General features: G+C 45.6%; 1 protein-coding gene across 2 annotated transcripts in view; it reads left to right on the top strand.

Moving 5' to 3' along the window:
- Positions 1-12,539, top strand: part of DNAJC5B (DnaJ heat shock protein family (Hsp40) member C5 beta) — a 95,863-nt gene that overhangs the window by 5,870 nt on the left and 77,454 nt on the right. The window contains exon 2 of one of the 2 annotated variants that reach the window (XM_027128003.1): positions 10,639-10,789. The exons of the other annotated variant lie outside the window; for it this stretch is intronic. The gene's annotated coding sequence lies outside the window, so the exon portion shown is untranslated. The remainder of the gene's footprint in view (positions 1-10,638; positions 10,790-12,539) is intronic. 2 annotated transcript variants of the gene reach the window in all.

Raw genomic sequence — 12,539 nt, 5'->3', positions numbered from 1 at the left:
CAAAAAAAAAAAAAAAAAAAAAAAAAATGAGGACTGAACTCCTTATCTTGACTTTCAAGGTCCCTCACAGTCTCTAGCCTCATGTGGCCACTCCTCTCCTCTGCCACCCGTTCACCCAGTCCTCCCCACCAGATGCACCAGACGCATCCCTCTATTTCCCATTCTCCAGGCTGCCCAGCACTTTCTGTGGTCTTTCTCATGCAGGTCTCTTCTGACAGTTGAACTCCTGCATTATTCCTTCTCAAAGGGCTGACCACTTTCTTCCTCCATCATTTATGATCTTCTTATGACACTCTTATTATTTATGACCCTTTATGCTGAAGGAGTGAATCAGGTGTGGTTGAAAGACCAGTGAGAAGGGAATAGAAGACTGCTTTAAGACAGGGACTAGCATGTCAAAGACTCAGAGGAAACAGGACATGGTACTCAAGGAACTGACCAGTGCACAGAAGTTGGTGGAAATAGAGTCTGAGTTGAGAGGAAGGGGTTGGGAGGACATGGCCCTGGAGAAAGATGCAGAGGCTGGCCCCGATAAGGAGTGGGGATTTCAGCTTATGATCAGTGGACCACTTTAAAGGGTTATAAGCAGGGCAGTGATAGGACACTACTTGCATTTTAAAAGAATGTAGTGTCCAGAGAACAGATGGGAGTGGAGAGAGACTGGAGAAAGGGCTATCAGTTAGGAGGCTGGCCAGGTAAAACAAGGATGTGATGAACTTGTTCTAGATTAGTGACCGTGGGAAGAGAGGAAGACAGTAGACTTCAGGGAGCTTTAGAAAGGAGAACTGATGAGGCCTGGCTGGTTGACCACACATGGATCAAATGGAGGAGGGGAAGTGGAGGATGTCAGCCATACAGGCCCAGAAATGATACTGTACTAGTTGCAGTATCACTTAGTGATAATGCCTCACATGGAGGAGACTGGACTTGATCCTGTAGGAACAGGAGGCAACAAGGATTTCTTGGCTTAGGTAAACCTACATTTCTGAAAGGGAAAACTGAAAATGGTGTGCAGGATGGCCAGAAAGGGAAACACTGATCGCAGACAGACTGGAAGGCAACGCCACTGACGTGGGGTGTTGAAGGCTGACAGCACACAGCTGCTCAAAGCAGTGGGCTCCTCTCAGCACTGGTGATTCTGCCCCAAACATAGTTTAATTAAAAAAAAAAAAAAAGGAGTGTTTTAATCAAAAAGTTATATTAAACAGTGTAAAATGTTATGCTATGAAAAACGATGCTCCCTCCCACCTCAGTCCCCAGTACTTTTCCTCCATGGAGCTTCTGCAAGTTTTACATCTCTCCAGAAATGTTCTCTGCATACACAAATGTGTCTGAGTACGTATCAGGCACATGCTATCTGTGTATGTATGTATATATCCACACACATAGATCCACTTTTTAAAATGAGGTTACTATGCATATGCCCTACTTTTTTTAAACTGGGAAACTGTATATTGTTAAACCATTTTTATACCAGCTTGGGGAGCTCTGCTTCATTCGCTTCAATGTCTACAATGGCTGTGCTCCTACAGTGATCTCACAAACCCCCTGAAGTCAAACTTGGTTTTAAAGTGCTCCTGCCTGTCCTTTTCCTTGCCCACCACCCTCAGCTCGTGATGTGCTGGCTGCTTTAAACCACTCATGGTCCCACACCGGGCCACTCTCCCCTTCCACCTTTTCACACAGCTCTTTTCAAATCTGCAGTAAGAGCACTCCCTCTGCAGCCGCACGAATCTAGCGCACCCTTAATCTTCTTTCATCGTGGAGTCATCTGTGGTGGCAGCATCAGCTTGGCTTACCAGATCCATATTCCTTGAGCAAAAGATCAGACGAGCCTCTCTAAATTTGTGAAATGTACTTTGAAAATCCTGTGTTTACACAGCCGCACCAAGGGTATCATAAATTTTAAAATGTCAGAGCCCCATTGCCAATCAGAGTTAAGCTCAGAGTAACAGGGATTTTTCTTCTCAGAGCTGACATTTCCAACAAGGCTGGTCAAGGGCTCTTCAGACACTTTGCTTTTAGAGGACACTGCAGTGGATACAGGCCTTGGAACTCATTCATTTGCTAGAGTCCCCAGGTCACACAGGTATTTAATAAGTCCTGATGAACAGACATCTGTGCCTGTAAGTATTATTCTTGATAGTCTTCCTTCCCAATTTTTTCAAAGAATTGTTGGGCATTTCATCCTCTATTGCCCTTCATAGTGTAAACTGTAATCAGACCCTTTCTTCCTCCCCAACTTGGATTTCAGTGGAAAGCCTTAATTAGGAGACAGGTCTCCTGCCTGCCAGGTCATTGATGGCCCTCAAAGGCTTCCTGGCATTCCTTACAGGGTGTCCTATTGTCTGGTCATCATCAGAAAACCAAAACATGTCCTTTGACACCATCCCGAACTAGCTGTCTGCTTCCTACATCTTCCTGTCTCAGCTATACCCTGTACAAGAGGAGATTAAAATACCCCCTGGAGCCCTGTGACCTTTATTCCCACCTGGAGCAAAGTCACTGAACACTGAGTTTCCTCTGCATCTTTCCTCTCCTTATGAATCATTTTAAGGTCCCTCATGTCATTAGGAAGAGCACATCTGCAGCCTGACCAGCCAAAGTGGACTTGGTCCATCTTCCTTGGCCACCAGTGTCCTCTCCCCCATGCCTCGAATCTCGCTGTGACAGTTTTCTCTAGGTCCCTGCTTGTCTTTTTCTGGGGTCCTTCACTACCTCTGCAAGCTGCAGAGAGAGGAAGCCATTGAGGGCTTTCTTTACCCTCTTTAGATGAAAGTCAAGTTTGCAGTTCAATGATTTCATCTTAGTTAAGATTCCTCAGTACCAATATTATATTAGTATAAATTATATAATTTTTTTTTTTTTTTTTTTTTTTTTTGCGGTACGCGGGCCTCTCACTGTTGTGGCCTCTCCCGTTGCAGAGCACAGGCTCTGGACGCACAGGCTCAGCGGCCATGGCTCACGGGCCCAGCCGCTCTGTGGCATGTGGGATCTTCCCGGACCCGGGCATGAACCTGTGTCCCCTGCATCGGCAGGCGGACTCTCAACCCCTGCGCCACTAGGGAAGCCCTAAATTATATAATTTTTTAATTTTAGAAAGCCATACAAACAGAAAATAATTATCAATTCAAATCTAAAATGTTTTTCCCAGAGTTTAAGGTAATAATATTGTCAAAATTACATATATAATTTAATAAATAATGAACATAAAATATATACACATATATAATATATACTATAATACATAATGTGTGTGCAGTATCTTGATATACACATACACACGTGTTGTTATAAGTGCTTGTTTTAGATGATCCAATTACACCTTCTGAATAGCACATGAATAACAAGTGCTATTTAAACCCTCCTGGCATTTCCCCTGTCCCTTAAATAACATAAATTTACTCAGCTTTATGTATAGGCAACATTTCTTGCCAAATTCTGAACTAACAGAAATAGAAATCATAAAAACAACCTTTTTGCGGGGGGGGGGCACCTGCTGTATTAGGGTTATTCAGTTAAACAGAACCAATAGGAAAGATATCTATCTATATATCTGCATATTATTTATTATAAGTACTTGGCTCATGCAATTATAGAGGCTGACAAGTCCCAAGACCCGCATTCAGCATTTTGGAGACCCAGGAGTCCAAACACCAGCAGGCTAGAGACCCAGGAAATGCCAACGTTTCAGTTAAAGTCTGAAGGCAGGAAAAAAACTCATGTCCCAGCCCAAGGCAGTCTGGCAGGAGGAAATTTCCTCTTACTTGCAGGAGGGTCAGCCCTTTTGTTTTATTCATGTCTTCAAGTGATTGGATTGGCCCACCCGCATGGGGAGGGCAATCTGTTTTCCTCAGTCTATTGATTCAAATGTTAATCTCATCCAAAAACACCCTCACAGACACATTCAGAATAATGTTTGACCAAATATCTAGACAATCCATGGCCCAGTCAAGTTGACACATAAAATTAACCATCATACCTATCATGTCACCAATAGGCTCAGGAATTTTCTCATTTAATTGCCACAAAGACCCATATGGAAAGTAGGCTTATCCCATTTGCTCAATAGATGTTTATTCAATAAATGTTTGTATATTTTAGAGATGAGGAACCTGAGGTTCAGAGAGCTGAAGTAACTTGTCTAAGGGGGCACAGCTAGTAAATGGCAGAACCAGCATTCTAACCTAGGTCTAAATGACTCCTTCTGAATTCTTAAGCTGTGTGGCCCCTGCCCCTCAGTGCTGGTGCCGCATTCCCCCTGGTCCTGAGGCTTGGGGTGGGACAGGTCTGAAGGTATTTGCTATTGGTCGAAGCTCTGCGCAGCAGTGGGGAGGGGTCCCATTTTTGTCTTCACAGGTCTGTACATGTCAGACTTGAGTGCAACGTGGAGCTGCTAGGAGGGCTCTGCTTTCCTTTACCTTTGAGGTCCTCCACAGAACGTTAACAGATGCTACTCTTCACTGGAAGTTTCATGCTTGTGCTTTGTACAGATAATATTATTTAACGTTCACAATGACCCTGTGTTCTCCCCACCCCACCCCTCTGCTGTGGTAGGGAGACGGCTGACAGGTCACCATGGGCTGCCGAGTGCCGGGACTGGGAGACATTGCTCTTAAACTACTGTCCTCAGAACCGCCAAGAGTACCCTCCATTGCCTTAAATGTCCCCGTGGGCCAATCCAATCCTGTTCTAACCCTGCCCCCAATCTGCCCATAAAGCCAGCATAAAATACGCATGAATCAATAATTCTACAGCTGTGTGCCATGTGCTGACTCACCCTCGGAACAGGCCTGGGCTTTCCCTTCATCTGCTTTGCCCCTCACGGCCTGACGTGTTGCTGCCCCTCACTTTCTACCTTCACCAGCACTTCCAGGAAATGCTGTCCAGTGGTAAACTTGCTGGGGGCCCCTAAGTCAATCTCGTGTAGAGGAGACTCCTCTGTCCCCTCTCCCTGTAGCGCTGTCTGGGTTGCTTCCTGGGAATCCCCTTTGTCGCGACAACATAAGCAGTCCTGCCAGTACTGCCGAGTTAGCTGGGCCACGGCAGACCTCTTGTCCTAGAGAGGAGGGATTGGAGACCCGGGGGTGTGCGTCTTACCCAGGTTCACACTTAGGAGCCAAGCCATCCGCCTCCCAGTCCAGTGCTTCTGGGGTTGCCCACAGATACTAGTTCTGATGGGCTGGGGACAGGGCAGCCTGCCAGTCCCAACCAGCGGAGGCAGGCTGAAGAACAGCGTATCTCCGAGGCGGTGTCCGAGGGGCAGATACGCAGGCTGCACCAGATGACAAGGGACGTCGGCACCCCTTTTGCACGTCTGCCTCCGTATACAATAATGTACAATGATGTAGGTGCAGCACCAACAAAGCAAGGTGTTGCTAGAGAAACTGGGATAGGGTGGACCCTTCTTCTTAACAGAAGCAGATTCCCTTTGGTCTCACGCTTCACCGGAAGGCCCTGGAAAGAGCTGAGACTCCTACCTGCCTGGAATTGCAGTGAGTGACTCACTCTGGCCCCCATTCCCAATAGAAGTGGCTTTGGATTATATCATGTGTTCACAGAAACTCAGCTCGACTGTAAGTTTGTGGGGATCTACCCAGAGGATTCTCCACGGCAGGTCAACAGGCATGCATTCGGGCCCCATGGGATGATGTTTCTAGATTAGATCTCTGGTCTGGCTCCCTACATCTCATTGCTGGTGTTGCTTCCAGAGCCTGTGAACCTGCTGACAGGAGCTGAGGGCAACTGGGCTTGTGTCAGCCAAGGCTCAGAGAACACCATCAGATAAATACTTAACAGAAACAATCATTGGTGGGAACAACTCTCAAAATAAAGTAAAATAAAACTGCTTATTGTTTTCAAGATCACTTGACTTAAAAAAATGTTAAACATAAAGGGTAAATGAACTTCAGGTGCTTGGGGAGCAACAGAGCCATTGTTGAGAAGGCAGCACGCTCTAGAGGTGGAGACAGAATGTGGACGGTACCCAGAGACACGGGTGCTCGTCCTGGCTGCCAAGGATTCCTTGGTGCCCTTGGACAAATATCCACTGCACTGCGTGACGTGGGATTCTTGGAACTGGGAGACTGTGCTCCTACCCAGGCTCTGCTCATAACTGTCTGAGGCTCAGAGGAGTTTCTTGGTTTGTAAAATGGGAGTAAGAACACTTTCCCTGCCTACCCGTCCCAGTTGCTGTGTAGGTCAAATGAATCTATGTGAAAATACTTCGTTAACAACAGAGTACTCTATACATTGTTTCCTGTGTAGGACATAATGTCTTTTGATGGAAGTGAGGTAGGAGTTTAGGAGGAGAGTGGTGGAGAATGGTGAAAGGATTAGGGTTCCCCTGGGACATGCAGGGGGTATGGGGCAGGGTTGCAGCTGGGACTGGAGACCATGGGTCTGTGGTGGCAACATCTGCCTTACCAGCGGCTGTACAATTGAATGTTGGCTGCGGTGGTGGAAGGAATTAGGAGTATGGACATGGGAATACTATAATTACAGTGGTGATGTCGGAGTCTAAGCTGAACAGGGAAAGGGTTGAAGAAAGGAACGAGGCTGATAGATCTGGGGAGCTGGGAAATATTAGTGAGATGTAAGTACCATGAACACAGGGGCGTTAGCCGGCGAGGTAGGCAGTGGTGGGTGAGGCTGGAGTTAAGGTTTGCGAGCTCAGGACATCCAGGAATCTGAATAGGGCGAGGAGCCATAGGGGAGAGGGTGCTGTCTGGGAGGACCACAGGGGAGCTGAAGGGCCCCAAGTCAGTGACAGGAGACTTGGGGTGGAGAGAGTTGAGTGCCAGGGTCCTGAGAGGATATGGGTGAGTTGACAGACGCGGGGATGGCCATGGGGAGAACGGGACCTGTGGATGGTAGGGACACCAAAGGTCGGGGACAGAGTGTCTGGGAGGGCTGGGAGAATGCTGATGCTGCTTTGGGGTAAGGGAGGCCCGGAAAACAGAATGGCTAAAGGCGTACTCAGATGTAAAATTTGATATGCAGTATACACAAGTCAGTCATTTTGTGTACAGATAATAAAAAGTTGTAGGGGCACCTTGGCCTCAATATATAAACATATAAAACAAATTATAATGGATAACTCCTTTCAGCCGTTGACATTTTAAACTATAATAGGCTCAACAGCATGCGGAAGCCGGTTAGTACCAGTGGATGAGGGCCACGCATTGTTAAATTTTCTGGAATTTTTGCAAGCCAGGTATTATGTTGGTAGATTGAAGTAGGCCCAGGAGGGAATAGTTACACCATGGAAATCTGCAAACACTACATACTAGGGCTTTTTCTCCCTTGGAAATCTGGTTGTTAAACCTTTTCCAGCATACCACTGAATAGGCCTAAATATAACCTCCAAGTCTGCCCAACTTTACGGTCCTGTTGTGAGTTTAACTGTGACACTAAAAGAGATATGTCCTAATCCCCAGTACCTGTGAATGTGACCTTATTGAAAATAGGGTTTCTGCATATGTAATTAAGATGTAAGCTAAGATGAGGGCATCCTGGAGTAGGGTGGGTCCTCCATCCAATATGACTGTAGTCTATAAGAGGAGCTGCAGAGACAGACACACACACAGGAAAACACCATGTGAAGGCAGACACAGGGGGACCGCCATGGTGACAGAGGCAGAGACTGAGGTATGCCAAGGATTGCCAGCAACACCAGAAGCTAAGAGGATGTCGTGAAATATGTTCCTTTAGAGCTACCAGAAGGAGCCCACCTAGCCAACAACACCTTGATTTCAGACTTCCGACCTCCAGAACTGTGAGACAATAGGCTTACGTTGTTGTAAGTCACCCAGTTTGTGCTACCTTGTTCAGCATTGCTAGAAAACTATACACCTGCCATGCCATCAAGTTTGGGCACAAGGCAAGTGGAAGCTCCCCAGTGTGAGCTGTGAGGGAAGGTCCCTATTCCCTGTGCTCTGGCTCCCAGGGAACCTTCTCTCCTACGTCCTCCGGACGTATGTTCCGTGCAGTCATCTGCTACTCCTTGTTAGCTGCCTTGTATTGTGGATTATGCTTTTAAGTGTAGACGTGTTGCCTCCTCTTCTAGGTGGTAACCAGAAGTTGTAAACTCAGACGCCTCGCGCGTGGGTCAAGGTTGCTGAGTGTGACGCTGGGGGGGCCACTGCGGACTGGAATGTGCGTCTGCCTTTAAATAAAACACTTACCCCACCCTGTTGGCCAAGGAAAACCTGACTAAGACCTGCCATCTGGGGACCTATGCAATGTGTCAGAGAGAGAGGGAACGTCTCTTGGCCTTTGCCTTCCCCGGCAGCAACCAGCAGGCATTGATTGACTGTGAATTTGCCGCCTGGATCTCGTGGGTCTTCTGTCCTGGCCCAGCAAGTGGGTCTGAGACCTCAGAATTTCAACAATTGCCCTAAAGTGTCCCCCTTCAGACAGAAACTTCAAAACAGGTTTTTATAGGGTTATGATTTAAATCCCCTAGCTGACTAGCTACTCCACACTCCTGCAAAACTTCAGCTTCAGAAGAACATGGCAGAAGGGCGGCATCCCCTCTAGACACGGCTTGCCCCACCCTGATGTTTCCATGAGTATTTTTCTTTTTTTTTTTTTTTTTCAGGTGGCTGAGGGAGAGGCATCGGGGATACTGAAAAGAAAGGGTGATTTGGGGTGAGGAATCTTTTGAAGTTGAAACTGTTTATAGTTCATAACTTTTTGAACACCAGAGGGCGATACAGGCACACAGATATCGCTGCTCTGCCTTGCTTTTTTAATGCGAGACCAAATGCTGAATATTGCTCATTTGACTCTTTTGCTCGGGTCTCTAAGAAAGTTACACAGAAGGCTTTTGAGACCATTTTCCGGATGTCCAAGCCCTGGGGCTGGTACACCCACCAAAGGGTGCTGGGTAGGGTTACAGCTTCCTTTGTGGGGAAGCACTTGTCACTCACCCTCCCACCCCATCCTGAGACTGTCTAGTTCCGGTCAGCTCTTTGGGAGGGTTTGGACTGTGTCCTAGGTAAGAGCTAACTTGTGCAGGGACCCAGCTTGTTACTTCCAGGGCCATTCATTTAAAACTGGTTTCATGAGTTCTACTTAGTATCTGGCCCTGAGAGAACTGAGAAGCCTGAGAGAGGAGACCCCGTGAGGAGGGATGAGGGATTGCAGAGCTCCTAAGGTTAACACCTGGGCGGCTCGTGGGGCTTTGGTGACGGTGGCCCGCTGACCAGTCTGCGTGTCTGTGGTCTTGGACCAGCTCCCACCAGTGACCTCTGATTGTGAGGACGGTTTGGCAGAATGTTCATGGTTTCTGGAGCATTATGGAAAGCTGTGTATGCCTCACAGAAGAGTCTGGGAGCAGCTGCAGTAGAGCAGTTGGGGATGCCCATGGGAGGCCTGACAGTGGTGGTGAGGGCCCTGGGAAGGGGCAACTGAGCTCAGCTTTGGAGTCTGAGGCCTGTGAGGAGAGCTTAAGCTGCACAAGTTCCCATCTAGGTGGGCAGCAGGGAGACCAGCATCAGGGCCCATCTAATTCTGCAGGCCTAGAAACCATGGGTGTGTGTGTGCAGTTGTGGAAAAATCTGCACCTGACTATGTAACTCATTCAGAAAGGAGCCTGTCTACCTTCACCCACTGGGAGAGGCGGTTCAGCTTTAGCTGTTCAGTTCTGGGCACCTTCCAGAGGCATTCAGCAGAGACAGAGACTGTTCTTAGCAATGATATGTTGTCAATAATAAAGCACCACTTACTACACAAGATAGAAGAAGGTTTTGCAGACCAAAAAGCTGTGCTAATGGGTTGATTACAATTTGGTGGGCTCTAGTTGTTCATCTGAAAGAGAAAACTTCAGCAAAATGAGGGGAAATGTGTATCTACAATAGAGGGCACAAAGTCATTGCCACTATCCCAGTGCGTAAGTTGAAATGTACCCCTGGAAAACCCAGTGTGGACACTAGAACTTGGTGCAAGGCCATGATCTGTTTGGCGCACAACAGGGGACTGCGCTGCTTCCCAGTCCTGTGATTGTTACAGGGGCCTGGCCAGTGCACTAACAAGAGAGGATTCCCCGCCATTTGTGAGTCTATCTCTCAATTCAGCCTTTGAAATTAACAAGGATTTAAAGGCACAGATTTGGAAGCAGAGCACTTAGACTGGATCCCAGTTCCAGCTTTCTGCCCCTCATTATTGATGTTCATGCTTGGGGGAAGTGATATGACCACAGGTAGTCAGTTATCTCTTTCTTAAAATGGACACTGAGTGTCAGATAATGTATTTCACTTGTGAAAAAACTTATTAGGAAATTACCAAGGGTGGTTTAAGTGCAGTTATTCACCTCTAGAGGGAATCCTTCAGTATTTCCTTCACTTTCAAACACATGTCTGTTACCAGGGCTGGGTGAGGCTTCATTTGAAGGTGGGCTTTATTAGAGTTAAAGGTATGCCTTTAGGCCAGTCCTATTAAACTAGCACTTAGATGCCCCCCAAAACAGGAATGACAACTATTTTGGTTTCTATGTACTCTGCTGGTTTTGTAGTCGGTTTAGCCACATTTAGATGACAATTTGTAGAACAATCACTGTATTGGAAACCTTATTGAAAAGAAATTTTGCCTTGAGCAAAAGTTTATGTCTTTGTTTTTATCTTCTATCTTTTTAAGCTAATTAACATAAGAGACATCTTGAGCTGAGGCGAATGGGGAACAACCATCGGCAAAATCAAGGATCAACGCTCTGCTTACAGACATTTTGTCAAATAAACACTTCTGTTGGACTTGAAGTCTCCTTGGTTTATCACGGCAATTGCTTACTGTAAGTAAGCAACAAGGTGTTTAAATTTCACATCTGTGAAGTACATGTTATGTTTCCTAGCAGCGGACAAGACGCAGTCAATATTTTTTCAGTAATACAGGTCTCAGATTCAGAGCTTTACTTAACCAAATAAATACTGTCCTTGACACTGAACTACTTACTGGACCTCATTAATGAACGTGCTTATTGGTAGTTCCTTGTTTAAAGCCATTACTACAATATTTTTCTTGAGCTTTAAAATATGCTCCATCTGGCTCATTCACAGATTGATAAGCAAGGGAATATAGCAGGCAACAACCCCCTGGAATTAGACTGTGAACTCCTGAAGCAAAGCTCCCTGGTGAGTTACAGCTTGGGCTGTGAAATCAGTCAGCCTGGTTTCAAAGCCTGGGTCCAGCTGCTTTGGGCAATTCATTCAGCCTCTCCAATCTTATATTCCTCCTCTGTAAAATAAGGATATGAAAGTACCCACCTTATAATTTTGTAGGGTTCCAATGAGAGAATCTAGTTAACATGCTAGTTACTATCATCACCAGCACCACCATCACCACCTCTGAAACCCTCACAACCCCCAGTATAATGCCTTGTAGTATATTCATCACATAGCTCATTCTACCTACTGATGAATTACAGATTTGGGATGAACTCTACCAGGATTGCCCATTCTTCCAGCATACTCTGTTTCAGTTTTAGGGGGCAGAGAGAGGACCATCTTAAAAATTGCTCAACCCCCAACCCTAGAAAATAATCATTAGATTTGTGTCTATAAAAGTACCTAGTATCCTTCTTGGCACACCTATACTAGGTATTTGATAAAAGGTCTGAGAGATAAAAAGGGTTCATATTTTATTACTCTTTACAGATAAGACACAGGTTTAAAGTGCCTTTCCCAGAGTCTACAGGAATGTTGTTTTGGGATACTCCTTCTTGATTTAAACTATGCAAAGCCAAATTTTATTTTCTGTTGAATCACACAGATGCCATTATCTTTGCTAAGTGTTTTCTTAGGAAATCCAGGCAATGGAAAATTCCTCTAGAGAGCTGCTTGGTCACAAGTGCTTTCCGTGTTACTTAACTAAAGCTGTCAGGTCCAGTGAATAAGGAAACTAGTCAGCACTGGATCTTAATGTGGGCATAGAAACACCTGGAGCCCTAAAAGTGCCTGAGCCAGGCCCACTCTGCAAGATTTTGCTTTGGGATAAATCTGAGAGATGTTGCTTTTGGACAACATGGGTGGGGTCTAGACATCAGAAATCTTAAAATCTTTCCAAATGATTCTAGAAAGAGCTCCTATCTAGTTCTTCCCCCTTAGTCTTCTTTGATTCTTTTTAAAACTGAAGTATAGTTGATTTACAATATTATATTAATTTCAGGTATATAGCATAGTAATTCAGTGTTTTATAGATTATACTCCATTTAAAGTTATTACAATTAATGGCCATATTTCCTTGTACTGTACAATGTCCTTGTTGCTTATTTATTTTACACATAGTAGTTTGTATCTCTTAATTCCATACCCTTATCTTGCCCCACCCTCCCTTTCCTCTCCCTACTGGTAACCACTAGTTTGTTCTCTATATCTGTGAGTCTGTTCCTGTTTTGTTATATTCATTCATTTGTTTTATTTCTTTAGATTCCACATACAAGTGATAACACTTGTCTTCCTCTGTCTGACTTACTTCACTAAGCATAACACCCTCTAGGTCCATCCATGTTGCTGCAAATGGCAGAATTTCATTCTTTTTTTACA

Source organism: Aethalodelphis obliquidens, unplaced genomic scaffold, assembly GCF_003676395.1.
Source record: "Aethalodelphis obliquidens isolate GAN/ISIS:26980383/991018 unplaced genomic scaffold, ASM367639v1 scaffold33, whole genome shotgun sequence".
In the NCBI taxonomy this organism is placed as follows: Eukaryota; Metazoa; Chordata; class Mammalia; order Artiodactyla; family Delphinidae; genus Aethalodelphis; species Aethalodelphis obliquidens.
The sequence above is the reverse complement of the archived record's forward strand: the minus strand, read 5'-3'. Positions and strand labels throughout refer to the sequence as shown.